Here is a 27,789-nt window from a genome sequence, read left to right as displayed (position 1 = left end):
TTTGATGTCTTGTACCAAAGGGGAAAAACATACGGGGAAATTTCTCACTGGCCTTGTGAACACTGAGCCCACTGTAAAATGATGCTGAAATTGAGATATAGTCATCTGACCTCAAGAAAAAGGAAGCATTTGACAAGGTTAGAAGATGGTATTACTGGGAATTTGCTGCTTGGTACTGATGGGTGCGGTCAGGTTGGGTGAGGATCCCCCACCTTCCAAGATGGACAGTGTGTTCACTTATCTTCCAGCAGGTCAGACAGTGGACCTGTCCAAACGGTATAGCCACTGTACCCTGGACTGCGGGGTCGGCATGCTGTGGCCCTTGGGCCAAATCTGGCCCGTGACCTTCTTTTGGTAAATAAAGAATTTTGGAACACTGCCGTGCTTAGTTATGAGTATATTGCCTGTGGCTGCTTTCATGGCAAAGTTGAGTGATTGCAACAGAGAACATATGACACAGAAAGCCCAAATTACATTCTGTCTGGCTTTTACAGAAAGACTTTGCCAATTCCTGTTCTAGAAGAGAGTGCAAGCTCTTTTATTTTAGAGAGAAAGAGAGAGTGTGAGCAGGGGCGAGGGGCAGAGGGAGAGAGAGAAACTTAAACAGGCTCCATGCTTAGTGGCATAACCCAGTGTGGGGCTCTATCCCACAACCCTGGGATCATGACCTGAGCTGAAATCGAGAGCCATTTGCCTGGGGCGCCCGGGTGGCTCAGTCAGTTAAGGGTCCGACTCTTGATCTCGGCTCACGTCACGATCCCACAGTTGGTGAATTTGAGCCCCGCGTCAGACTCTGCGCTCGTGGCGTGGAGTCTACTTGGGATTCTGGCTCTCTGTCTCTGAGCCCCTCCCCCACTTGTGTTCTCTCTCTCTCTCCCTCTCTCTGTCTCTCAAATAAATGGACTTAAAAAAAAAAAAAAAGAGCCACCCAGGTGCCCCTCACCTGTTGATTCTGATTCAGGAGGCCTGAGAAGCTCCATTTCTCACAGGCTCTCCAGTGTTGTCACTTCTGCTGATCCGTACTGAGTAGCAAGGTTCTAGAAACTCAGTGGCTTCATGGGATGTTGTTCTTACAGGAGGCAGGATGCTTGGTGATTAAGAGCATGGGGTTCAAGTCCTGTTTTTAGCATTTATTACCTTATCATCTTGGTAAGAGAGACATTGTCCCTAAGCTTTGGATTGCTTAGGATTGCTTAAGCTTTGGATTGTTCTATAAAACAGAGCCATACTCTACAAAGTGCTTAGTCAGGGCCTGGCCTCCAGTGTGAATTCGGTGCTTGTGAGCAGCTGATACATGGGCTTACCCTGAGACCTGTTACATTACAAGGTGGGGGGTCAGGCACAGCCCCTATTGCGGCCTCCCACCCTAGTGACAAGGGTCTCTGTGAGTTTTTTTGGAGCTACTGGAGGGCAGTTTTTTTAAAGGGAAGATTATTTCGAGATTGCTTTGGTTTTAAAATTTAATGTTCAAGTAATTAAAAAACCTAGTTCTTCTTTAAGTTCAGCATTCAGTTCTTAGTATTCTGTAATAGTCCCCATTTATGAATTTAAATAATTAATTTTTTTGCATTTTAAGGTGCGTTCATAAGTGTAAAATATCTGGCTTCTTTTTCTTTCTTCTGACTTGGCCCCCTCCTTTCCTTAGAAAACACCCTTCCCGTTCACTTTTGGTAATTCTTGCAATTCTCTTAAACTTGCAATTCTCTTGCAATTCTCTTCAAGAACTATGGTGAACATAAAGTTGACTGAAGTCTTCTAAAACTGTATGTAAATTTTTTTAAGATTTGAGTTTAAAATCATAAGTCTGTACCAATTAATTAAGCGTTTTACATTGGAATTACAAACGCAAGCTGTTTACGTAAATAGGGCAAATCCTCTTAAATGTTAAAATGATTAGAGTACCGAATATGTGCAGATTCCATCATGCAAACTCTATAAAGATTATAGGTTTGGTTCTTTTAAATGTTTCTTTATGTCCAGATAAATCTTAGCAGGGTTGAAAGATGCTTACCCACCAAGGAAACATTTGTCATCCTAAGCAGTTTTGGGAGATACCTTGTCAGCTACCTTGAGATTGCATGATGATGGGAAATTTCAGGTGGGATATAGATCATTTTCTTGTCCTTAATACTTTTGGTAGACCCCGAGCCCTGTTAATAATCCCTACATCATTGACTTCATAAATTAATAAAGTGAATGGTCAGGTAGTCTGTGACCCTTACATGCAAGTTGGAGGTTAAAGAAGCATAGAAAACTCTTCGAAGCTGCTCTAAGCTTACTATCCGGATGTTGCATTTCTTTGTCTCCTAGGGAGTGTAAATATCTTCCCAGCTGTTTGAACTTTGGAACTTTGTTGAACTTGTTGGAAAATGAAATCTTTTAAAAAACAGCTTATCTCTTAGGGCCACAAGTTTTCTGGATACCAGAATAAGGACCCGTTTAATTTTGGGTATCTTGACGGATATGTGGTGACAACTTCGAAGGTCATTCAATTTTCAATTACTGGTGGGCGTGGCCAAGATCAGTAAACTCCTTGGGTATTGGAAATAATCAGAATAATTAAATATTATTTGTATGGTGTCTTTCGGTAGCCCAATTAGAGGGGAAATGTATTATAGTACAAGTGGTTAAGACTGTCTAGGTTGTGTAGCCCCCACCTTTTTATTTATAAGGAAGAGAAAAGACAGATGAACCAGGGAAGGTTCAAGTTCAGACTGAGCCAGGGAAGGCCTAAGGTATGCCTAGCTGTATACCAGGTAGATTAGATGGTTGAGTCTTGTTTGGGAGACCAGTGCTATCCATAGCCACCTTTTTTTTTTTTTTTTTATAATTGAACTTTTCATAGAAGCTTCTCATAATTGGTATGAGAGCAGTGACTCCAGGTGATTAATTTCTGCCTGCATTTCAGTATTCGAAAATATGAGTAGGTCTTGGATCATATTACCATAATTCATGCCATTCTCAGCCACCTAAAGGTAAGCAGAGTTTTGTGTGGAATTCACACCTGGCCATCTCAAGCCTTCTTTACTCTCTATGGGTTCATTTTGTTCTTGAGGGTAAAAAGAAGATTTTTGGCCATTTATACTTGGGGGCCCCAGAAGTTACACCCGTCAGTGGTGTTAGAGGTATTAAATGTGATCCTACTCCCTCAAAAGAAATTAAGAAATTAAACCATTTCCTTCCTGCCCGTGGTTAGGATTAAAACTGCTGTAGTTAGGCCGAACATTTAGCCACATTGGACAATTTTGAGCAATGGAAGACTCTTCCAAATGATACGTGCACAGTTGATATTTATCCCATTTATCATGCACGTTGTAATTTTCCTAGCACACCAACACACTTGACTTTCCTCCTTTCTGTCAGGAATCCATCCCCCTTGCATTAGAATTGCTTTTAAATTACACACTCCCTTCCGGAACTCTTTCTTGGGCCACGTTGTCGCTGCTGTTACTGTTATTGAAGCGCATGAGAGTCCAATCGACCTTTAAGATTTTCATTAAAGTTCCCAATGCAGTCCTCGCTGCCCAGAATACCTGAATGTGCTGTAGTTGTGGGAGTTTTGAGAACCTATTGAGATCTGGTTGACTAAGGAAGAGAGGTGATTTTTAGTGAATCTTGAAAAATGTCAACCTTGACCTGAGTTCAAAATTCGAGTTCCCAAGTTCTCATTGGGTTCTTGAAAAAACGCAGTGCTCAGAATTAAGATCTGATACAAGTTCTTATGTGCCAGACTAGGAAAGTTTTCCTAGTCAGCTCGTGTCTCTGAAAATCCTACCTGATCTGCTTGCCTGTAGCTCTCTTCTCAGTGCTAAGTGGGAGGATGTTGCTCCAGTGTGTCCATCCCCTCCTTAAATATAGTAATAGGAAATCTGTAGTCCTCTGAGTGAGTTTCCATTTTGAGTTCAACTTCCTTAAAGGCAGTAACAGTTTCCTAGCTTAGTTTTATCCACTTGTTTAATCTCTCTTCATTCAATGAATCAGTAAATATTTGTGTGCCTACCAGGCATTGCATACGTCCTCGATTACAGACGTAGATAAACCTGGGCCCCACGAGCTGGTGCTTTTATGTTCTAGAATGGGGACACCTGCGTGGCTCCATTGGTTAAACATCTGACTCTTGACTTCGACTCAGGTCATAATCTCACCGTTCATGGGTCTGAGCCCCACGTTGGGCTCTGCATTAACAGTGCAGAGCCTGCTTGGGATTCTCTCTCTCTCTCTCTCTCTCTCTCTCTCTCTCTCTCTCTCTCTCTCTCTCTCTCCCTCCCTCTCCCTCTCCCTCCCTCCCTCCCTCCCTCCCTCTCTCTCTCCCCCCTGCTCACTTGCTCTCAAAATAAATACATAAACTTAAAAAAAGAAAAGGGAATATCAACACAGAACAGATAGTCACATGATCAGTTAGTCACAGTTGGTGGTGAGTGAATACCACTGTGTATTACGTGTAATACACCGACATTCACTCATTGGCTATATGACTACAAAGTGTTGATTATAACTGGAGAGGAACTTCCGGGGTCCACTTAGTTGGTCTTAGTTAGGTTGCCTTGCATTATTGGGCAATATGTTTTTTAGAGCAGTTTCTTCTATGTTTGTTATTTGTGCCAAAGGCCACTGTCTAGAAAGCTTGAAAAATAGGTATTTCATTACTATAAGCAAGCAGGCAGAAAAACTAGGTTATGTTAATATTTCCTAATCATGTGTATGTCCGTAGGATACGGGTTCTCTCTGTTCCTTTTTATTATTGTCACACAATTAATATACGTGTGGCATGAGCCCATGTATTCATCTATATGCGTGTGCTGTTAAGCTTTGTTTTCCCTCCCTTGGGTTGCTATAAGCATTTATTCCTTGTCAGTGATTTTTCTAAAAACACAACAAAACCAAACAAGCCCAAAACCCCTTACCCCATATCTTACCATGGGTTCTATGAACCTGAGACATTTGGGTCAAGCAATTCAGGGACAGGTAAAGATACGTTCAAATCCAAGAAAGGCGTATCAAGATGACCCTAGTAAAGAAAAGTAATGACAAGCAAGACGCGTGGTGGCAGCCGCAAACAGAAGGGACTTACCCAATTTTATTTTTTACAAGCCTAATTCCAGTCCAATGCAGTAAGAATAGATCTTTCCCATCATAGGAAATGACAGACACATCAGGCGTCAGAAGCGCCAGAGACTAAGTGATTTCTGGTATACTTTTCGTCAATTGATACTAAAATTTTATCATTCCGTTTCACTCTGTCTGTTAATACACAGACGGCAGGGATGTCTCGTGAGGGCTTTTGGCAATTGTGGAAGCCTGAGCCATGGAGCAGAACGTTTCTCTCTCATCCAAATGCAGAGACATCGTTCACATGTAAAAATAGCCAAGTGCCAGTGTGCAGATTAGTATTCCACGACGACAAGACGTGTGGTCTGTCGGTTTGTACCCACTCCTGCATTGGCCGCCACACATATTCTCTCCAGGTGGAGTCCCTCCCCCACTTCTGGCCAACACTTGAGTCCGAGAAGTGTTTCCAGATGCGTTCGGGGCCGACCTCTTAAAGGATGAGAGTGGGTTCTTTGGATCCTCAGCCAGTTGAGAGTTTCCTGGGCTGCACCCGCGACTGGCATCTGATGCCTGAGGCCGTGCAGTCTTACTGTCCATGCTTGTCCTTCTATAAATGCCCTGTTATCTCCGTAATGGAGCACACTGAAATGCCACCTTGGAGCAGTTCAGATACTTGCCAAGTCAGACGAATTTGGCAGCAGAAGCCTGTGCTGTTTCCATAAAAGGCTGTTGGTCCTTTCTTATTATAAATTAATGGTGCCAGTTCCTGCCAGGTGTGCAGGCAGCTCCTGGAAGAATGTTGGGTGGTTGGGTGGGTTGTTAACACCTTCAAGCTGCTAGATACCTAAGGGGAGGGAAGGCGTGTGGAACGAAGTCAGCACAGGCAAGGGCTCCTGCGGGAGCAAGGCCCCTGTGGAGAACCAAAGATCACAGGCGTCCACCTGCCTCCAGTTGACTACTGCCTTAAGGAAATTTAGAGCCCTCTTTGTCTGATGTAAAGTTCTTAAAAGCGGCTGGAAATCCTGCTCTTCATATAAAATCTCCTCATTTTTGTAAGTTGCCAACTAGTGGAGACTTTTTGGAACGCTACCCGAGCCAAACACAACACATCGGTTGGCCAGGGGCCCTTTCTTGCTAGGGCCCGGCTACTCCAAGTGTGGTCCCCAGACCAGCCGCCTCAGCATCTTCTGGTCGCTGGTTAGAACTACAAAATCTCGGCTCCACCCTGGACCTACTGAGTCAGAATCTCCATTTGAATAAGATCCCAGGTAATTTGGATACGCATGGAAGTTGGAGAATATTGTGCTGGTGACCTGATGCAGGCCAGCACTCCCTCGATGCAAGACACAGCTTTCAAATCATTGGCTAGAAATGAAATATTTTAAACAGAAGTCTGTTTAGAAACCCCAAAGAGAACCTCATCCTTGGGGTTTTAACTTGGGTATAACTTGTCCGGGGAGGCCTCCTCCCTGAAACTAGGTTAGGTGTCCTTGCTATGTGACTTCGTCCTACCTTTCTTCATCCTACCTACCTGTTCTTCTATTTTCCTTTTGACATGAGGGCCCCATGAGGGAGGGCAGGGGCCATCTTTTGCTCCCTTTATGTTTCTAGCGCTTGTCACACTGCCTGGCACCAATGAATGAATGCATTGAAATCTCATGATCTCAAATCACTTTTTTTTAAAAAAATGTTTATTTATTTCAAGAGAGAGAGAGAGAGAGAGGCAGAAAGACAGGGGAGAGAGGGAATCCCAAGCAGACTCCATACGGTCAGCGCAGATCTCGACAAGGAGCTCAGTCTCACAAACCTTGAGATCATCACCTGAGTCAAAATCAAGAGTCAGAGGCTTCACCGACCGAGCCACCCAGGCTCAGTTGAGCACCTCCGCTCAGTTACTGAACATTGCATGGTAACTTCTTTGCTCTTTGAACGTCTAATTAGATTTGTTCAAGGGGGAAACTGCAGTGGCACAAGGTTTTTTGTACCTGCAGTCTTCTGGACGACTCCTTTGGGATATATCTTCTATCTCACTGTCCATCGTATTTGCTCCTACCTTCCTGAGACCTGTCCCATGACATGCTGTATAGTGGATATTCCATAAGGATGTCTTGAGTGGGTGAACTGGTAAAAGCAAAGGGTTCAATACTGGTTCCTGTGTTAAGTTAATGCTCCTCTTACTGTCATCCCCTTAACTACCCATTCCCACTATAGACTCATTGCTACGTTATGGACGTAAAGAAAAAACTGGAGCTATGTTGTTCGCTGTTGTGAATTAAATGGGGTTTTAGTGCCCTTAAAGATGTAGAGAGCATTCAATTATGGAAACAATGGAACAGTACCTTCGTGTTCATCTTGTCCAGATAGAGGGGGCGGGAGCATTTCCCTTTCCCTGTCTCAGTAGGTTGCCCTTACGAAATCTGAAGTGGATCTTAACTATCCTGATCTCCTATTCTTTATCGACACGTTGTCTAGAATAGCACATTGTGAAGAGAAGGGACACAGACCAGAGCAGATACAAAGGTAATGTTTCTTTCCTGTGTTAGTGTTCACTTTTTATGTGCTCTCTACAAAATTGATTTTATCATCAGGGCAAAAACCTTTTGATCCAGACAAAAATATTTTAGTGTGGGTTCCCAAAAAATCAAGTTCAGACGCTTTTGAGTGTTATGGAGAATGAATTGCTTTGCCGTGATTCTCTCGCTGGATGGAAATTCACTTCCCAGGGTTCTTGTCTACTTGCAGTACATAATGGCACTCTTAGCTTCAAAGGAATTCATTCCTTTCAGTGACACACTCTCATTCTGGACTGGGATGGCCTCTCATTTTTGTATTTGTGCATTTACTGGTTTTTGTTTGTTTCTTTGTTGGGCAGTGGTGTGTGGAGATGTGTGTCTGTGATTTTAATGGCTTGTTTTTAGAAATCTTAGGCCGCCATCACACGTGGCCATCGTGAGAGTTTGACTTCAATTCTGAAAGGTGGAGTAGTGCCTTTCAGATAAAAATTGTATTTTAGACCAAAAAAAAATCCCCAAAATTGGCTTCTTGCATGTGTGTCAGAGAAGCCACCCATTCTGTTGATTGTGTGAAGTGAAGGCATAATTGTCACTTTGAGAATTAAAATACAGTTAATGTTGTAGATACTTGATATCATGCACCGAGGCATTTATAACATTCCTGTGAATGACAAGGCTGTTAAAATAGGCTCCTGAGCTGATACTCAACTGATTTTTTTTCTTATTTTCAATTTGAAAGAAAAATAACCTGGTAACCCTTTAATAAGTATGTTTACATGATTAAAGAAAAAGTATAAATGGATACACATTAAATTATAACAGTTTGTCACATTAACAAGCTGAAGTTGAGGTGAGTGAGGGAGAGACTCACTTTTACTTTATGTTTAAAAAGTTTGTATTGATTTTGTGATTTACCTGAAATAAAATGCATGAAGAATTGAGGAAATTCATGGCCTAAAAAATCAAATTGATAAATTCTGATGGAAACTTACTTACTTTCTATTTTCAGAATTCATTCTAAAAGCTACATTGTATCAGTCAGCTTTTCTTTTCTTTCTTCTTTCTTTCTTTCTTTCTTTCTTTCTTTCTTTCTTTCTTTTCTTTTCTTTTCTTTTCTTTTCTTTTCTTTTTTTTTTGTATATTTGATAGGGGTTTTAAGTGTGCAGTCATAATGTATCCATCAGAATTTTTGAGTGGAATTTGATGTATGGATGTCTGGGAATACATTTAATTAACTGCCTTATGGATGCAAAATGTATTCCTTATGGAAAAATAGTATTTTGTGATCTTGATTGTTGACACAATTGTTTACCTTAAACAGTGCTTTTCATAACGTTTAAAATATTTCTGTAGGAGAAAAATGAGGACATTTGGAAATTAGTACTGTGTAGTTTAGAAATAGGTACTCTGGAGCCAGGCTGCTGGTTTCAAAGTCGGGCTGTATCACCTTCTTGGGCTACTTACCAGGTCTATGTGCTTTAATTTCCTCATCTGTAAAATAAAGAATAGTACTGCCCCCAAAAGTTTTTGATAGCGGGTAAATGGGTTTATTTGTATAAAGCACTTTGAAGACTGCCTGATGCAGGGTAGCCATTGTATCAGTTAGCTCATGCCGCATAACAAAACACCCCAAAACTTAGTAGCTTAAAACAGCACTCATTTATTATCTCTCATGATTCAGATTGGTGGGGCTGTCCTTCTGGTCTCGGTCACTTTGGCTGGGGCTGGATTGGGTTATGGAATTGCTTCTCTTTCTTGTTTAATGTGACGGCAGCTGGGACAGTAGCAGTTGGGCTTGCACACATGGTTGTGGTCACAGAGTTTTCAACAGCAGCAAAAGGGAAAAGGCCAAACGCACAATTTCTTTTCAAGTCTTTCCTTCTATCACATTTGCTAATGTTGCATTGGTCAAAGCAAGTCACACAGCCAAGCCCAGAGCCAGAAGGGGAGAGGACTCCTCAAGAGCAGGTAAGGAAATTATTCAGACCAGAACATTTTTGCAGACAATCTGCTTCAAACACTCTATAAGTATTAGCTTCTGCTTATTATGATCATTACTATTACTATTATTATTATTATTATTAATAATATTAATATTAGCTCTCCAAATATCAAGCCACTAAAAGTAAAGACATACTCCAGGAAAGCTCTTGAGTATGTCTTAAGTTAGTCATTAGCATTTGCCATTTCCAGATATTGTGGGAGCCTCAAAAATTAATACTTGCAACAAGAGAGTTTTTAAGAGGAGCTTATTCTGCAGGGCTGAAATTATTATTTTTGTTACAAACTGTAGCTGTCCCTACTGGTCTCCCTGGGAGCATTTTGCAGGTTATAAAATACAGCTATTACTATGGTAATCATATTGCAAGTATAAAATGGCTTTGACCTACTTGTTAAAATGCAGTGTGTATTGAAATAAAGACTGTGAGCTTAAAGCTAAATGAACTCAGAATAACAACAGAATAGCAAGTCCAAAGTGCCAGAGAGATCTTCAAAGGAAAGAAGGGCATTTGATAAAGAGGATGCATTTTTCCTCATTCTTTTCATTTTCCCCTCGTTGTAGTGACCTCCAGGAAATGACACTCATGTCTGACAGCATTTCTGTCCTCTGACTTGCAGGCAAAAAAATTTTTAAACAATAAGAGCTACCATTTGCACACCTCCTTATTTCCTTCCAGCCCTGGGCTGAGTCTTTCAATATGCCATTTAACTTTCTCATCACAACACCTCCCCAAAGTGGGAACCATTATTCCCTCTTTATAAATGAGGAAACTGAGGCTCACAGAAGAAATGACTTAGCCCAAGCGTGGGGATTCCTGCCCTCGGAGGCTTAGATCCCTGAGAGCACGTGAATCAGGATACCTAAAACCTGTAGACGTTGGTTATAATTGTATAAATCCGCTTACACATTGACCTGTTCATTTATTCGGGGAGTACTGATTGTGTACCACACAGCATGCTGATTGCTGTGTTAGTCAACATATGGGTCACTAGGGAGGGTCTCCTGAGGTTCAGGGAGGCTTCCTGGAGGTCCAAAATAAATCCTGGAGGATGTGTAGGCATTGCTCAGGAGAAAGGACTGAACTTTTTCAGGTAGCAGGAATAGCAAAAGCAAGAAACCAGAGGACGTGCACACAGGTCAGTTTGGCTATAGTTGGGAGACAATTTTGGTAAAGTTGCATTGTCAGTAAGAGTCACATCCTAGAGGTCTTTTTGAGTCCAGGTCCTTTACCAGAGGGCAATGGGGAGCTATAGGAGTGTTCTGAGCAGGGAAGGTCCTGATCAAATGGTTTGTTGAAAAACATCATTCCAGGGGCGCCTGGGTGGCTCAGTCGGTTAGGCGTCCGACTTCATCTCAGGTCACGATCTCGCGGTCCGTGAGTTGGAGCCCCGCGTCGGGCTCTGGGCTGACGGCTCAGAGCCTGGAGCCTGCTTCCGATTCTGTGTCTCCCTCTCTCTCTGCCCCTCCCCCGTTCATGCTCTGTCTCTCTCTGTCTCAAGAATAAATAAATGTTAAAAAAAAAAATTAAAAAAAAAAAAAAAGAAAGAAAAAGATCATTCCAGCCACTGTTAATAAGATGGAGTTGGGCTGGGCTGGGAAGAGAAGCAGGAGTTTGGGCAGCGAGTCAGACTGGCACAGCGGCCCAGGAAGGAGACACCAGTGTCGGGACCAGAGCACCGCAGCGGAAATAAAGAGAGTAGCTTGGAAGGACATTTAGAGGCTGTTTGGATGTAGATGGTGGGCAGGGGGCGGAGAGTTAGAGGATCCCATCTGCTGTCTTACTTAGGGGTCTGGATAGATGGCTGCACTGAGGAAGAAGGCCTAGAAGAGGCTGAAATATCTGTGGTAGAGTTGGTGATCTTGTACCCGTGGGCCTTTCTGGTGGAGGTGCCCCGAAGGTGGTGAGGACTCACGTGTCTAATCCTTAGGAGACCTCTCATGGCTGGAAAGAAGATTGGAGGGCTGGGCCCCCTCTCAGTTTGCATCTTCTCATCTCTCTTTCTCCTCCTTTGACCCTTTAGTACTTCTCATCTTATTTACTTCCTGTCTTTCTCCACCACAATGGACTTTAAGCTCCCTGAGGGCAGGAAATGCATCTCTTTCTTTCACCGGCACACCCCCCCTACCCCCACCCTTAGAACAGTGTCAGGCAGTAAATGAATCAGCCAGACCACAGAGGGTGACAGGTGCCCCTAGAGAGAAGGGGAGTTCATCAGCTTACCTTCAGTGAATGTAGAAAACAGCCTAGGACAGAACCTTGAACAGGACTCCAGTAAGAGGAAGGACCAAGCAAAAGGAGCCTTCAAAGAAAACAGAAGGTGCTTCCTCTCTTTGCCCTGAAGTTTGAATGGCAAAACATTGAGAACTTTCAAGTATCCAATAAGAGTGGCTCTTGGGAACCTGATGGTTTCTGGAAACACAGCAGGATGGAACTGAGTAGGTGATGTCTTCAGGGGTTTTTTTTGTTTGTTTGTTTTCTTTTTCCTTCCCCACATTAAAAAGAAAAAGATCAGCCAAATGTAGGCACGGCTGTCTGTAAGGAGTTGGGAACTCTCAGTACATTTAATTCAACAGGGGCAGATTGATTTTATCTTGCAGGCCAGTGGGATCATTTGGTAGGCGCTTTCCTCCCAAGAGAGCTGTGCTGAGAACGATTCTGAGTCTGGCTCCAGGCCCAGGTGGAAAGAGTGCTGTGGGCCCTTCGTGGTATTTGCTGTGGAAACTGCCCTTGGGTGGCACCAGAGGTAACAAACGTTCACCACCCTCCTCTGGAGAACCTGTTACTATGAGTAATAATTTTCCAGAAATACTTGCACCCCGTCTGTACAGGATGCATTTCCCCAAACAGGAGTCCTGCTCTCCTCAGTCCCTGGTACTCTGCCTGTTAACTTGTGGGCCACTGGTTTAGGGAGTTGAATGAAGCCAGACTGAAGCCCTGAGTTCTTCTAGCCTGATAGTTTTTGTGCCACCCTGGTAATCTGTGACTCCACAGCTTATAAGTTCAGGTGCTGAGTTTTGTCCATAACTCTTTGTTCTTTAGCACAGATAATTTTGAGACCTAAAGCATCCCAGTTTAACTTATTTTGGCTAATAGTTTCTGTTAATTATGCCTCTCTACTCCTGCTAACCACTGCCCCAGAGAAAGGTGAATTCTTGGAATTCTCTTGTCGCCTCTCCAGAGGAGGGTAGCATACTCGATAGACAGTGCTAACGGACGCCTCCCAAGTTGGGTCTCTTAACGAGGAGACTACACCGCAAAGCCAGTAACTAGAAACCTCAAGCTCTCACGTCTCGACAGAGAAACGAGAAGACCGTCTGAAATGCAGCAAAGCGCTGAGACGTTTTTGGCTGGCAGCTCACTGTAACTGATCAATCACGTGAGCCTGAGAAGTTAAGTGACCCATGAGAGGTCACCATAACTTGAGAGTCACGATCACCCCTGAGAGTGATCTCATGTAATTATTGAGATATAAATGGTTCTTCGGAAGGCTAGCGTGTCGCTCCAAGTCCGTTCAATCCTAATGTGAATTTTGGCAATACTGTGCAATACCTCTTCTCCCCTCCTATGGGGGTGGCGGGGGGGGAGGAACCCATGGCCATCAATCAGAAATGATTTACTAAGTGTCTACAGTGGGCTTACCTCTGTTACGAGCCTTATGGAGAAATTCAAGAGGACCTTGAAGAAGCAGCCAGTGTCTTCCAGATGCTGACTTTTGCAGAGGGGAGTAGAGGAGAAGAGCAAACAACTGGAAAAGCAAGAAGCCGTTCAAGACCTATTCATTGGTAGGGTGGTAGATTATCAACATGAGATGTCCCAGAAAGTATTTAGGGGCAGCAGGATCAGCATGAGAGGGTGGGTGGCAATTCGGGAAAGCTCGAAATGGCCCCGCCTTGGGGCGCCTGGGTGGTGCAGTCGGTTAAGCGTCCGACTTCAGCCAGGTCACGATCTCGCGGTCCGTGAGTTCGAGCCCCGCGTCAGGCTCTGGGCTGATGGCTCGGAGCCTGGAGCCTGTTTCCGATTCTGTGTCTCCCTCTCTCTCTGCCCCTCCCCCGTTCATGCTCTGTCTCTCTCTGTCCCAAAAAAAAAAAAAAAAAAAAAAAAAAAAAAAACGTTGAAAAAAAAATTTTAAAAAAAAGAAATGGCCCCGCCTGCCCTCTGCATGGTGGGGAGAGGCTTCACGGAGGAGGAAGGATTTTAGGTGGACCTTGCAGGACTGGGGGGATCTGAGTTGTATTTGTTTTCTGTTGCTGCGTAAAAAGTTAGCACTAACTTAGCAGCTTCAAACGACGTCTATTTCTTGTCTCGCGGTTGCATGGGTTAGAAGTTCAGGCACAGGATGCCTGGCTTCTCTGCTCACATTCTCAAAAAGCTAAAATCAAGGTGTTGGCATCCGCGTCCTCCTCTGCTCCTCTTCCGAGCTTGTTCGCGTCATTGGCAGAATTCGGTTCCTTACGCCGGTTAAAGGGCCGAGGTCCCAGTTTCCCTGCTAGTTGTCACCAAGGGGCCACTCTCTGCTCTTAACAGGAAGTGTTGGTACCTGCCACGTGGCCCTCCATCTGCCAGAGCCGGTGACTGACAACCTCCCTCCCATCTGGTGTCCCCGACTTTTTGAATCTGTGTCTCCAGAAAGATCCTAGTCTTTTTTAAGGGCTCGTAAGCTTAGATCAGGCTCACTGAGGATAATCTCCTTATCTTCAGGTCAACTGGTTTGGGACCTCAATTACAGCTGTAAAGTCCCTTCTCGGCAGCTCCTACGTTTGTGTTTGATCGGGAAACCAGAAGGACGTGTGTGTACCCCCCGTCCGGGAGCCTTGGGGCCCCATCTCAGAATTCTGCCTGCCACGTGATTAGGTAGAAGGCACAAAATGTCCAAGCTGGTAACCAGACTATCAAAACAATGGCTCCAAATGAGGATCCCATGCACAGTCTGGAATTGGGAAGAGGCGCATTTCGAGGAGATGAGCTTCAGAGCGGCCAGATGGGGACTTAGAATTTGAGGGGCCTGACTATCTTATTTCACCATCTAGGACCGAACTACCTTGCTGTGTTCTTTTAGTCTAGTAGTAAGCTCTTGCTTCTCTCTCTTCTGTCACGTGGCATCCAAGCTTTCCCATTTGTCCACGTTCTCAGTGGGATGAGCTGCTCAGAAACACGCGGCAATGTCTGGAGATGATTTGTTTGGGTCAACACACCTAGAGAGGATGCTACTGGCCTGTGGTGGGTGGAGGCCAGGGATGCTACTAACCGTCCTGCATGCCCAGAACAGCCCCACAACAAAGAATTATCCGGCCCCCAGTGCCAAGGTTGATTTGCTCTATGGAATGTTCTCTTACCTGCCCCTCCAGCGTCTCTCGCTAGCCTCCTTAATTTTGATCATACTGTTGTGTCTGCCTGGCTATACTTCTCGCCTTTTCCACCTCAAGGATTCCTACTCGTTCTTCAAGATTTGCTGCTAACCACCCCCTCCTTGTGCTGGTTGCTCGGAGTTACGTTCTTTTTTTTTTTTTTTAAATTTTTTTAATGTTTATTTTTATTTTTGAGGCAGAGAGAGACAGAGCATGAGTGGGGGAGGGGGAGAGAGAAAGAGGGAGACACAGAATCCGAAGCAGGCTCCAGGCTCCGAGCTCTGAGCTGTCAGCACAGAGCCCGACCCGGGGCTCGAACCCACAGACCGTGACATCATGACCCGAGCCGAAGCCGGGTGAGCCACCCAGGCGCCTTCTCCGAGTTACGTTCTGTAGGGTGTCTTCATACCTATGCTCCTCCGTTACTCAGGACTTTGTTCGATATATGCATATGTAACAGATCTGCCTCTCCCTCAGAAGACTGTAAGCTCTTTTGAGGGCAAGCAGTGTCTTTTTTGTATCTTTGTCCCCAGAGTTTATTACTGCAATGCCTGTATATAGTCGATACTGAGTAAGTGAAAGGTGGACAGGTGCGTGTGTAAGTGTAGGAGTGCACGAAAAGTTCAAAGAAGTAAACTACGGTTCTCAATTTCCTCCCTGCCTCTCTTCTGAATATCCCTGGTGACTAATTGGCCCCCGTGATCAGTACCTGCCAGGAGGTGCATCTCGGGGATCTGGAAGCAGAACCGCCTGGGTTTCCATCCCATCCATGCCACTAACAAGCTGTGTTACTAGAGGCACTTTGCTAAACTTTTCTGTGCCTCAGTTTCCTCCTCTGAAAAATGGGGGTCGTCATAATCCGTGCTTCAAAGGGCTGTTGTAAGGATTTAAAGAGCAAGTTCATTTCATCTAAGGGCAGGGTCTGAGGAAGTAGGGAGGGGTGGCCATTTGCATAACCCTTCCTTGTTTCCCAAATGCCAGAGTAAAAAAAAAATCTGGAGGCAGGTCAGTATGGCTGAAAGTGGCATAGACCTCTAAAAGAATATTCCGGAAAAGACAGGGGCAAATTTTCCCCCACAGTCACTCTATTTTGTGTGGCTGGGGTGTCAGCGAGTTCGAAACCATGCCTCATGAGACACAGTTGATAGAAGTAAGTTGATGGAAGACAAGGTTTGGGTTTTTGAAGGATGTTGAGTGGGAGAGTCGGCTGGACTGGCTCTGTGTGATCCATATTGGTAGAGTGTTGGCTGCGAGTTTACTGGAAGGAAGAACTTACTCCAGGAGCCAGCTGTCCAGAGATGAACTGAGCTGTCTCAGGAGCTTTCCTTCCTGGAGGGCTGGAGCGGGGGCCACATTAAAAAGATTCATTTCCTGGGGCGCCTGGGTGGCACAGTCAGTTAAGCGTCCGACTTCATCCAGGTCACGATCTCGCGGTCCGTGAGTTCGAGCCCCGCGTCAGGCTCTGGGCTGATGGCTCAGAGCCTGGAGCCTGTTTCCGATTCTGTGTCTCCCTCTCTCTCTGCCCCTCCCCCGTTCATGCTCTGTCTCTCTCTGTCCCAAAAATAAATAAACGTTGAAAAAAAAAATTAAAAAAAAAAAAGATTCATTTCCTTTATTTTACAAATACGGATTGAGCAATTGCTATATTAGCCCTGAGGATACTATGGAAAAACAACACGGATACAATCCTTGGGGTTTCCAGTCTACACCAGCGTTTCCCGAAACGTGAGGTGGTTTTGGGTGGCACAGAGTCCGTTAGTTCATGAGCCAACACTGAGTCCCACCTAATTAAAAATTCTCTTTTCAATATTCTAAACCTTGCAGGTACACCAAGAAGGAGATGTCATTGGGAGGGTAGTGTTGCCACTTCTCTAAAACTTGATCGTCTTCCTTTTGGGTAAAGAAAGAACAACGTGAGGGTCACAGCCTCGGACAGGCCATAGTTCCTAAGTAACTCTTTTTTTTGAACAGTTTGTTAAACACCTTTACACAAACAAGACAACAGAAAAACATTTAACATAGGAGCAATTAAAACCAAAGTGGTCCTAGGGATGATTTTTTTGACTTTCAGTCTTTTGCCCGTCTTTCGTTCTTTGTTTTTTTGTCTTTCCCACATTTTACCTTTGCACGTGCTAAAATGCGCTCTCGGGTTCACGGTTTCATGAGTTTTTGCGAATGCGTGCTCATGTAAGCACGCCTCCAGCCAGGATACAGAGCAGTTCTATTCACCTTCCAAGGTTCACCCCGGCCCCTCCGTCCTACCTGCCATCTCCAACTTTTGACAACTAGGGATGTACTCGGTGTTCCTCTAGTTTTGCCTTTCCTGGGATGTCTGGTGATGGAATCCTCTGGGCTGTGGCCTTCTCAGTCTGGCTTTTTCATAGCATGATGCATTTTGAGATGCATCCATCTTGCTGCACATACGCAATGCTTTTAATTGCCGAGTAGTATTCCATTATATGGATATACCACAATATGTTCATTCTAAATAATAACAGAATTCATATTCAATATAACAAATTATGAACTGGTACTTAGTGAAAGCAGACTTGGCAGAAATCCTATAGCTGGTAGGCCAGTGGAGTGAGTCTTACAGGGGAGGGAGGAACCAGTATAATTTATGCCTTAAGGAGTTGGTGGTGGTGGGCATTCTTTTCATTTCTTATCCAAACCTTCAACAACATGTTCGACCAGGGCGCCTGGGTGGCTCAGTCGGTTGGGCGTCCGACTTCGGCTCAGGTCATGATCTCACAGTCCGTGAGTTCAGGCCCCATGTGAGGCTCTGGGCTGACAGCTCGGAGCCTGGAGCCTGCTTCGGATTCTGTCTCCCTCTCGCTCTCTGCCCCTCCCCCGCTCACACTCCGTCTCTCTCTCTCTCTCTCAAAAATAAATTAAAACATAAACAATATGTTTGACTGAAATATAATTAGTTTTCCAGTCTTCTTGAGTCAGAAAATACTTTCCAAGGCCTTAAGGTAAACCTAGTGGTCTTCAGAGCATCCTGTTCATATTCTTTTACTCATTCATCCCCTCCCTCCTTGCCTCCTTCCTTACCCTCCTTGTCATCGTCGTTGTCGTCGTCGTCCTCCTCCTCCTCCTCATATTCTCTTTCTCTTTCTCCCCTCATGCTCTCCCCCTAATATTTCACTGGAGTTTATGTAACTGAATCAATTAGACCTATTCCTCAAAGAGTTGGTTTTCCGTAAAATTCACTTTGCAGTTGGCATGACAGAAGAGCCGGTATATTAATCAAATGCTACAATTCGTTCTTTGTATCTGAATCAGGCCGGGTTGGGCTTCCTGCTTATCTGTTGTCTGTTTATACCATTTTGTCCTTTGCAGCAAATGGGCCTGGATTCTTTGTGATTGGGCCTGGTGATGGCTGTGAGTGTTGATAGATTGGGTGTGGAAATGCTTAACAGGGACAGACCCTATCTCTTTAGTTAGTGTTACAGAGTCCCCAGGATATCAGGTGTCTGTATGAAAATAAATAAGGGCTTTTCTTTTCCTTTCTTTGGCTGATGGTATCAATACCATTTAATAGAATAAAATGATAAAAATCTTTGTCCTTTCTTAAATAACGTGTTAATTGCTGTTCTAGGTATTTACTCATTTTGTGTTTCTGAAATATCCTTACTTTATAGACCTCTCCGTACCCCAGTGCATTTTAAATCCTCAAGCATATTCAAATGATATATATTTAATTTCATCTTGTGTGTGTCTAGGGGTGGGGGAACGCACTTTGTAGCTAACCAGATCAAAGTTGGTAACGTTCTCCATTTAGTCCGTTGGCTGCAGAACACAAAGGCTGCTAAAGGATTCCAGTGCTTATCTTAAAAGCTCATCAGAAATATTCCAAGCCGTAGATGTTTTTTTTTTTTTTTTTCCCTCTCTCAGCAGCATTTCTGATTCGGAGGTTCTCCTTGGTTGCCCCTGCTAGAGTTGCTGAATTTATAATGCCAGAGGAAGAAAGAAAGATCTGTTCTGTTTTCTCATCTGTGGAACGAGAGGATTGAACTGGATGGGAGAGGTCACATTTACAGCATCAGTGCTGTCACTCCTTTTCCATCCACATGACAGACATCACTAATCAATCACAGCATGCTTCCCTGCCAAATGTAGTCTCAGACTTCTTGTCAAGTCAGCACTCCAGGAAGCCACGGCTAATCAATCAGTGTTAGCCCCGGACATGAAATCTGTTTGCCATTCTGAAACATGATGATGTTTAATCTGTGGAGGTTAGGTCACCATTTCATGGTTGGAGGAAGAATGCTGGTGGTCACGGGTAGTTTCAAATGAAGAGGGTTTCACATCACTCCGGTTTATGCTCCTTGAAGGCAGGCATTGTGTTTTATTCCTCTTTTTCCATGTTTATCTAGCCTATAAGCCAAACCCTTTCTCACAGTAGACATTACACAAATGTTTGTCAAGTAATGCATGAAGGAACGAATGGAAAGCATGTCCTTGGCCAATTCTTCCCTCCCTAGGACTGCACGCTTCAGTGCTTCTTCCGAAGGGCAGGCACAATCGTTACCGTGACTGAATTTCATCTGCTTTCATTCTGGCCATTCCTGTAGACTGGCTAGATCGATGTGTGCTTTTATCCACCACGCACTGGCAGAGCCCAGCATCTTGGCATCATTAGCTGCACTTGATGAGTTTCTCCTCCATCTCTTGTCCCCAGTCATTCATAAACCTATTGAGTAATACAGAGGGGAGTCCACTTAATCCTTCCCCTGCTGGACTCTGAATTCTTACAACTTGGGGCTGGGAATCTGAAGTTTTAATGATTTAGATAGGAATCCTGTCAGTTTCAGGTTTTAACACTGCAGGGAATCATGTATTTGACACAACAAATGCAGCCTGTAGTTATTTTTGGAGAAGTGATTTTAGGTTTCTTATGGAAAGGACAAGATCTGATAAGTTTTTTTTTTATTTTGATAGCATGATAATATGCCTTTTGCAGCGTAGATACTCAGTGAATATTTAATATTCTTCAAGGTATTCAAGTTTGATAAAACCTCTGTGAACCTCGGTCTTCTTTAACTTTTAGAAGGAAGTCCTCTTTTAAAAACAGAAGGCATTTTTTTCCCCGGCCAGGCCCTGGATTTCATCTAACAGGAATACTGGCTGCCCCTTTAATGAGAAATCACTTACAGGCAGGGCATTCTGCTAAATGCTTTATAGACATTATCCCTAAACCTCAAAACAAGCCCAAGACCAGTGCTACAAATTCCATTTCGTATACGAGATAACTGAGGATTGGGAAAGTTACGTACCTTCGTCAAAGTCACAAGATAACAAGTGGCAGCTCTGGGATTTAAAGCCAGGCCTAACTCTAACATCTTTTCCCCTGAACGTAACCACTCTCTCAATGCAGATGTTCCTTACTCTGGGAAGCTTTCCCTGAGGTAATCGCTATCCCTGCAAGGCTGGTTGAGATGTTCTTCCTCTGCGTTTCCATGGCAGTTTATCCTCCCTTGTCATGATACTCTCCATCCTCACATAGCCTGTTCGTCTGCTGCCATCCCACCCCCCCACTTCTGTCTGCTGGCTGAATGAGTACCTTTTGCCAGGAGACCTCCGCTACTTTGCCTTCCTACCCGGGCACCATGTAGAATGTACGGCTGTGCCTTCAAGAATCTATTTTGTAGTTTGGGGGCGCCTGGGTGGCTCAGCCGGTTGAGCGTCCGACTTCAGCTCAGGTCGTGATCTCGCGGTTTGTGAGTTCAAGCCCCTCATCGGGCTCTGTGCGGACAGCTCCGAGCCTGGAGACTGCTTCGGATTCTGTGTCTCCTTCTCTCTCTACCCCTTTCCCACTCACTTTCAAAAATAAATAAACATTAAAAAAAAAAAGAGCAATCTATTGGAGTTCAGAATTCATTATACTTGGGAAGGGCGGATTTAGGGAAATGTAATCCAGCTCTAAAGGGGGAAGGCAGCGCTGCCTGTCTTGTGTACCAAGTGCCTTCTGCTTCCCTCTGTCACCGCAGTAGTAAACTGTTCCATATTTTAACACTTCACTGTTGTGTTGGCTGTACATTTATGAATAATTAATACAGGCAGATGTTCTGATGTTTATTTATCCTGCTTCAGATACCTTGTGTTTCTTGGATCTGAGGACTCATGAGTTTTATAAATTTCTAGAAATTTCTCAGCTATGTTGCCTCTCCTCAAATTCTCTATTCTGTCCCTTTGGGGCTCCTATTTGACATATGTTGGGCCTTCTCATTCTCTTCTCCATATCTCTTAACGTCTTTTTTTTTTTTTTATCTTTTTCAATCCTATCCCTTTGTGCTTCATTCTGTAGTACGTCCTAAGATCTGTATTTCTCTCTTCAGTAGTGTCTGACCCCCTACTTAACCAGTCCATCGGGTTTTTAATTTTAATGACTCAGTGGGGAGAGAGAAATCACTTCTTGTTCTCTTTTAGGCTTTCAGTTCTAGCTGTCATGTTTTTAATCATTGTAGACTTTATTGCATGTTGTTTCTCAGAAAGTTATTTCATGACCCTGAACTCTTGAACCGCTCAGCCTCATATTTGCTGACACGAGGCTTACCAGTTTCCTGGGTGTCCTGTAACTTACTATTGGGAGCTCACGTGTTGCAGGGCTGGTTGTAGCCTGGGTTGTGGAACTGGCTTTCCAGGGCAACTTTTCATCGGCTTCTGTGATGTATTCCAGGCCTATCCTGAACAGGAACAATTTTTATATTAATTTTTCAGTTAGGGGCTCCTGATTCTGACCTTCGTTATTTGTTCTCTGTTCTCCAGAAGGACACAGGTTTAGGGTTTCTAATTCTTAGCTTAAACTCTTCCCTCCTGCTGAGAACACAGGTAAACACAGACCTGTTTCACTGGGCTGGTTGACAGTTTTTCTAATCTGTTCTTTGAGGGTGCAACCCTCACTAAATGTTGCTGGTTTTCCGCAGGGGTCACATCGCAACTTGCTGCTTCTCCTTATCCCAAGGCCTTGTCTTCTGTCCTGCATGGGCATTAAAACCCTAGCCCCTCGGGAATCAATACAAGCTTTTCCCCTGCTGCAACCACAGTGCCCTCTATCCCATAGTCACAGCATGGGTTTGCATACTTAGGATTCTTTTCTTCTGATACTCCTTTATTTCTACCACCTGGGTGTTTTCCTTTCTATATTGTGGGTCAGTGAAGCTCTTAAAGTATTTGTTAAACATTTTATCTAGTATATCTAGGTGTTTGAAGGGTTGGAATTTTCATGCTCGCACCATTTGCCATCTTTCCCTGAACTAGGGACTTGCTACAAGTTCATGACAAAAAAAAAATCAGATAATACACAAGGACGTATTAGGAAATACTCCTATGCTTCACATCTCCGACCTGCTCAAATCACCTTGCTAGATATGATAACCTTTATCATTCCCCGAGGTATCATTCTAGAAGCATTTTATGTGTATACAGGGTACATATGTCTATACAGTACATGAAGATTTATTTATGCTGGTGAGAATATATTTTATCATCTACACTGCACTTAGTATATTTTATAGTATTTAAAAAATTTTTAGTATTTGTTTATTTTTGAGAGAGAGAGAGAGAGAGCACAGGGAGGGGCAGAGAGAGAGAGGGAGACACTGATCTGAATCAGGCACCAGGCTTCAGGCTCCAAGCTGTTAGCACAGAGCCTGACCCGGGGCTCGAACTCACGAACCACAAGATCATGACCTGAGCTGAATTCCAACCCTCAACCAACAGAGCCACCCAGGCGCCCCTTAGAGTTTACCACATATTATTGTACTCAGCTCTGCCTCTTTTCTCGTCATCACTGCATGGTATTCCATTAAATGGATGTACTACAACTTATTTAGCAATGTCCCCCCTTGGATAATTTTTTCAGTCATTTTGGTATTATAAACTAGCCTACAATAAACATTTTCCTGTACACATGTCTCTGCTTGCATATCATCTAACATAGTTTTCTTTCTTGACCTGTTTCTCTCTTTGTCTCTCTTCTCCCCCACCCTTCGATGGTTAATTTTATGTGTCAGCTTGAGTGGGCTAAGGTTTGCCCAGATGACTGGTAAAACATTATTTTGGCGTGTGTCCGTGTGTTTCCAGAAGAGATTAACATTTGAATCAGTAGACTTTGCAGAGACTGGAACAGAAACGTGAAGGGGGGGTTCCTGTTCTCTTGCTCTACTTGAGTTGAGACATCCCTATTCTCTTGCCCTTGGACATCATTGTTCCTGGTTCTCAGGCTTTCACACCGGAACTTAAACCATTGGTTCCAGATTCCCACACCTTCATTCATGGACTGAATTACACCATCAGTTCTCCAGGTTGCCGACTGTGTATTGTGGGATTTCTCAGCCAATTCTTTTAATAAATCTCCAATTTATGTATATCCTACTGGTTCTGTTTCTCTGCAAATCCCTGGCAAATACACACCCCCAGCCCCACTATGAGTTCCTTGTGGGCAAGAACATGATCATTCGTTGGTGACTGTGGCAGCCTGCACGGGGCCTGGTGGTGAACCAGCAGTCGGACCAGGCTCAACCTCAAACCCTTTTATTTTGATTTTAGTAACAACAACAGCCATTGACTATTCAGTCATCTGAAGCTCTTGACTGAGCACCTCCTCTACTCCAGACATGAGGTAATGCCATCTTTACAACAACTCTGTGAGATGGGAGAGGGTCATCCTGCTTTGCAGACCAGGACACTGAGGTACAGGTTGTTTACATAACTAGTAAGAAGCAGAGGCCACATTTGAATACAGTTGTGTCTGAAATCAGTGCCTGGCCTCTTGAATACTACCTCTTAATTTACATTTGTATTGTCACAAATAATGCAGAACATCTCCCTTCCTCCCTCCTTTTCCTCCCTCCCTCCCTCCCTTCCCCCTTCCTTCCTTCCTCCCTTCCCCCTTCCTTCCTTCCTCCCTTCCCCCTTCCTTCCTTCCTCCCTTCCCCCTTCCTTCCTTCCTCCCTTCCCCCTTCCTTCTTTCCTCCCTTCCCCCTTCCTTCCTTCCTCCCTTCCCCCTTCCTTCCTTCCTCCCTTCCCCCTTCCTTCCTTCCTCCCTTCCCCCTTCCTTCTTTCCTCCCTTCCCCCTTCCTTCCTTCCTCCCTTCCCCCTTCCTTCCTTCCTCCCTTCCCCCTTCCTTCCTTCCTCCCTTCCCCCTTCCTTCCTTCCTCCCTTCCCCCTTCCTTCCTTCCTCCCTTCCCCCTTCCTTCCTTCCTCCCTTCCCCCTTCCTTCCTCCCTTCCTTCCTTCCTTCCTTCCTTCCTTCCTTCCTTCCTTCCTTCCTCCCTCCCTCCCTCCCTCCCTCCCTCCCCCCCTCCCACAGATATTTACTGAGAGCTCACAGTGTTCCAGGCAGGGGGTGATACAGTGTGATTATTGGTGAAAACATTCCTGCTCTGGTGGAGCATGCCTTGTAAAGGCACAGACAGATTCAGGGAAAAAAAAAAAAAAAAAAAAACACAAAATGTGATGAGTGTCTGGAAGGGGAGATAATGCGGAGGCTTTAGGAGCACATGGCTTGGAGGCTTTTCCGAGGAATAGAGGGTGTCCAGCATCTGTGATAAATTGGATGACCCTTGAATGATGAGTGAACTGGGGGGGGGGGGAGGGGGATGGAGCAGAGGGGTGAAGGATGAGGGTCCAGCATGTCCCCTGGCTTCCTGCAGTTCTCCTTCCAGTATCATCTTGCTCTTACATCCACTGCCAGTTCCCAGGACCTCTGCATGCAATAGCCAGAGAGCCTGGGTCCTTCTGCTTCTGAAAGGTGGCTGAACCCCCCCCCCTCCCCCCACCAGCCATCAGCCCTTTCTAATTTTAAAGCAGTAGCTCCCTTGATTGAAATCTCAATTTGGGAACAGGCCTAGGATTGGCCTGTGGCTTGGAATTTTCACCAATAAGCAGAGTGGGAGGTGGAGAGGCGTCCCTTTAAGCAGCAGGGAGGCAGCCTGGAGAGCTTGAAGCTTCTCTCCCCAGGACCTGAGTGATTATCCTGGACGCGGAGCTGCGCACGGAGCAGCTGCCACAGCCCCGGGAATGTCACCCCCCTTGCGCGGAGCCCCCGCAGGGCCCCCTCTGGCTCCGGGCAGTTGGCGGCCGACGCCCCGCTGGGCTTCTTAGCCGCGGCCGCACCCCCTGTCCCCAGGTCTGCGGCCCCCTCCCCCTTCCCCCCACATCCCCGCCAGCAGAGGCGCCGCAGCGGCGAGCAAGGCGAGGCTGAGCCTGGTAAGTGGCCCCCCTATGGCCCGGGAGCACCGAGGGGGCGCTGGGGCGCCGTGGCTTCTGGTTTTCACAACCCTCCCAGGCATGGGGGCCCTGAGCTGCTGGGAAGCTAACCCCTGGTAGTGATGCGCCTTGCAACACAGAGACACTGAGGAGGTCATGAGCTCTGGGGAGGGGACCTAGAGATCGTTTTGATCTGTCCACCGGCTATTGCGCAGCACCATCATGAACCGGTAATAGTGACAATGATACCTTGGCGTGGGGGGGGGGGGCGATGGCTGTGCCTGTGTTAGGACGACTTTGGGGGAAACATTCCAACTTCTCTGAACTTGCCTTTGAAACACTCATCATGATCTTAGAATTCACTTTCCTCAAATATGTAAAACGTATTTATTGCTAGTGACCTACTTCTTTCTTTCCCTTACGCTATCAAAAAATATTTTCAGTGTCTTCCCGAAGGTCATCCAAAAATGAAGTCCTCCCCATGCTCCTCGTTGCTTGTCTTCCTAGAACTTTTAATACTCATTTCTTTTCTCCTTGGTAGATGTGCATAATTAAGCAGGTCTGGAAACGTTCATGTATTCTCTATGAATTGGGGTGGGGGGGGCGCCTGGAAGTGGGGAAGAGACTCCCGTCTCCTGGCCTCTAAGTTCAGTTAGGGGAGCCTATAGGATGGAGAAAGCTTTTGTCTGTATGTGGGGATTGGGGGATAGTTACTGGAATCCTACTGTTGCAAGTTTCCAAAGGCACCCTCCACTTCTGGGAGTCAGGACCTGATGAGGACAGGAAGCATGCAAATCTAGAATGCCCGGGTAGCTGTTATCCTAGGACATTTTAAAACCAAAAGAATCCATGGGGTTGGGGGGAGGAGGGAAGGAGGGAAGGTTTATTGAAAAGACACAGTTTTAGCTTCCCTCCTCTCCCTCCCCAGTCTGTTCACTTGTGTATAACTGAAGCAAGAAGCTGGAAGCCTAATGCAAAGGGTCAGAGATTTTTTTTTTTTTTTTTAAATTGAAGCAGCTGGAAGAAATGCCTTCCAAAATTGGAGCAAAGTCTGATGCTTGGATTGCCAAGCTCCATTTCTGCCCATATGAAAATATTTTGACTTTTAGCAGACCTCATTTTGCTGGACTGGCCTTCCTTTCCAGTTGTTTAGGTGGTGTGTATCATTTGTATGCTCTGGGTTCCCTGCTTTCTGCAAACAGATGTTTTTATCTGTGCAACTGGCTGAATATTGAGAAAGATGGCTATGGCCCTGTGTATGTACAGAGCGAACAAATAGCGCTTGGGGAGGACGGGGGCATTTCCTTTTCAAATTGTCAGTTGCCAAATCTTCCCAGGCGTTGGGCAATTCAGATAAAGGTGTCAAGTGAGCTGAGCAATGAAGAATTTATATGTGCAGCTAATTCTGCTCGTCCTACAATAAAACATCTTCCCATGGGGCCAAAAAGTCGGGGGAAGGGAGGCTTATAAAAATGATCCTAGGTTCTTAGTCACTGACTACCCAGCTCCCCCTGGATTTCTGAGAACCTGCCGGGAGAAACTGTTGACTGAATGGAAGTTTCAAGAAATGCAGAACAGAAATCAGTACAAGCCCTCCTCGAGTGACTTTTATTTCTGTTTGGAGGAAAGGAACACTTTGTTAGAATAACAAATCGTGGCTGCTTTTCAAGAGCAGAAAATGGTTCTTGTTCTGAAGGCAGATTCGTTTTAAGAGTGTGAATCATTTGGTTTAGGGTTTGTTGTTTTTTTTTTTTTCCCCCCCTTTTGCGGTGGAGGCTTGGAGATGATTAAACGTCCTGTCTGCAGGAAATTACCAGGAGATTTGAGTATTTTCCTGAATCAGCCTCAGATGGTACACAGCTTTGGGTGTAATACAAGAAAGCTGTGTTACCAGGCAATCTTCCTGCATTGATAACCTCAACTCCCAGTCTTTCAAGCTTCCCCATCAACAAGCCTTTTATTTTTTATTTTGGGGGTTGTGCTTTCATTTAAGACTGAAATAACTCTCTCATTCCCTTCATGAGCTTTTTAAGATGGAACTTATTTTTGAGACAGTTTTATCGAGCGCACTTCCCCATTGGCCTCCTCCCACCAGCCTCAGCAGGAAAAGCTCTTGGCTGCTTTTCCCAAGATTTCCTTTAAGCCGGGATTGTTATCCTTAGGGACACAGATGTCTCGAGGAAGGAGATGCGCCAGGGTTGGATCTAGTGCTCACCAATTTGGTGGTGACATTTATGGTCTGTGTAGAGCTGTGTGCAGAGAAGACAGAGGGGTTCTGTGTTGAGTTTACCACAAAGTGCATCGTGCATCAACGGTGTGGAGGGTGGGCAATTAAAAGCCTGGAAGGGACAACTAGGGGACACAACACACCATTTTGTCAAGTTGTGCTTAGAGATCTATGGTTTTTAGTAATTGGGAAAACCAAAGCTTAGAGATGCTGTGCTCCCCAGGCTATTTTTCTTAATCTTCCCTGACCCCCTCCCATTAAGCACTTCCTGGCCACATCATCAAATAGGAGAGCTCTGGGTGAAAATAAACTCCATGCACTCTTCCAATGTCAACGAGAGGAAGCAGAGGGAGTCATGTTTTTAGCTGCCAGAGCACAGAATGGTAACCCTTGTTGAATAAAATGAAACTTTATGAAAATGGTAGTGCGAGTTTAAAT

The 27,789-nt window shown here is 44.9% G+C and overlaps 1 protein-coding gene across 6 annotated transcripts in view; it reads left to right on the top strand.

Moving 5' to 3' along the window:
• PRICKLE2 (prickle planar cell polarity protein 2) overlaps positions 1–27,789 on the top strand; it is a 329,432-nt gene that overhangs the window by 143,030 nt on the left and 158,613 nt on the right. Inside the window, exon 1 of one of the 6 annotated variants that reach the window (XM_011280150.4) lies at positions 24,812–25,124. The exons of the other annotated variants lie outside the window; for them this stretch is intronic. The gene's annotated coding sequence lies outside the window, so the exon portion shown is untranslated. Of the gene's footprint in view, positions 1–24,811; positions 25,125–27,789 lie in introns of those variants that run through there. 6 annotated transcript variants of the gene reach the window in all.

This window comes from Felis catus, chromosome A2 (genome assembly GCF_018350175.1).
Source record: "Felis catus isolate Fca126 chromosome A2, F.catus_Fca126_mat1.0, whole genome shotgun sequence".
NCBI classification, from domain to species: domain Eukaryota; kingdom Metazoa; phylum Chordata; class Mammalia; order Carnivora; family Felidae; genus Felis; species Felis catus.
The sequence above is the reverse complement of the archived record's forward strand: the minus strand, read 5'-3'. Positions and strand labels throughout refer to the sequence as shown.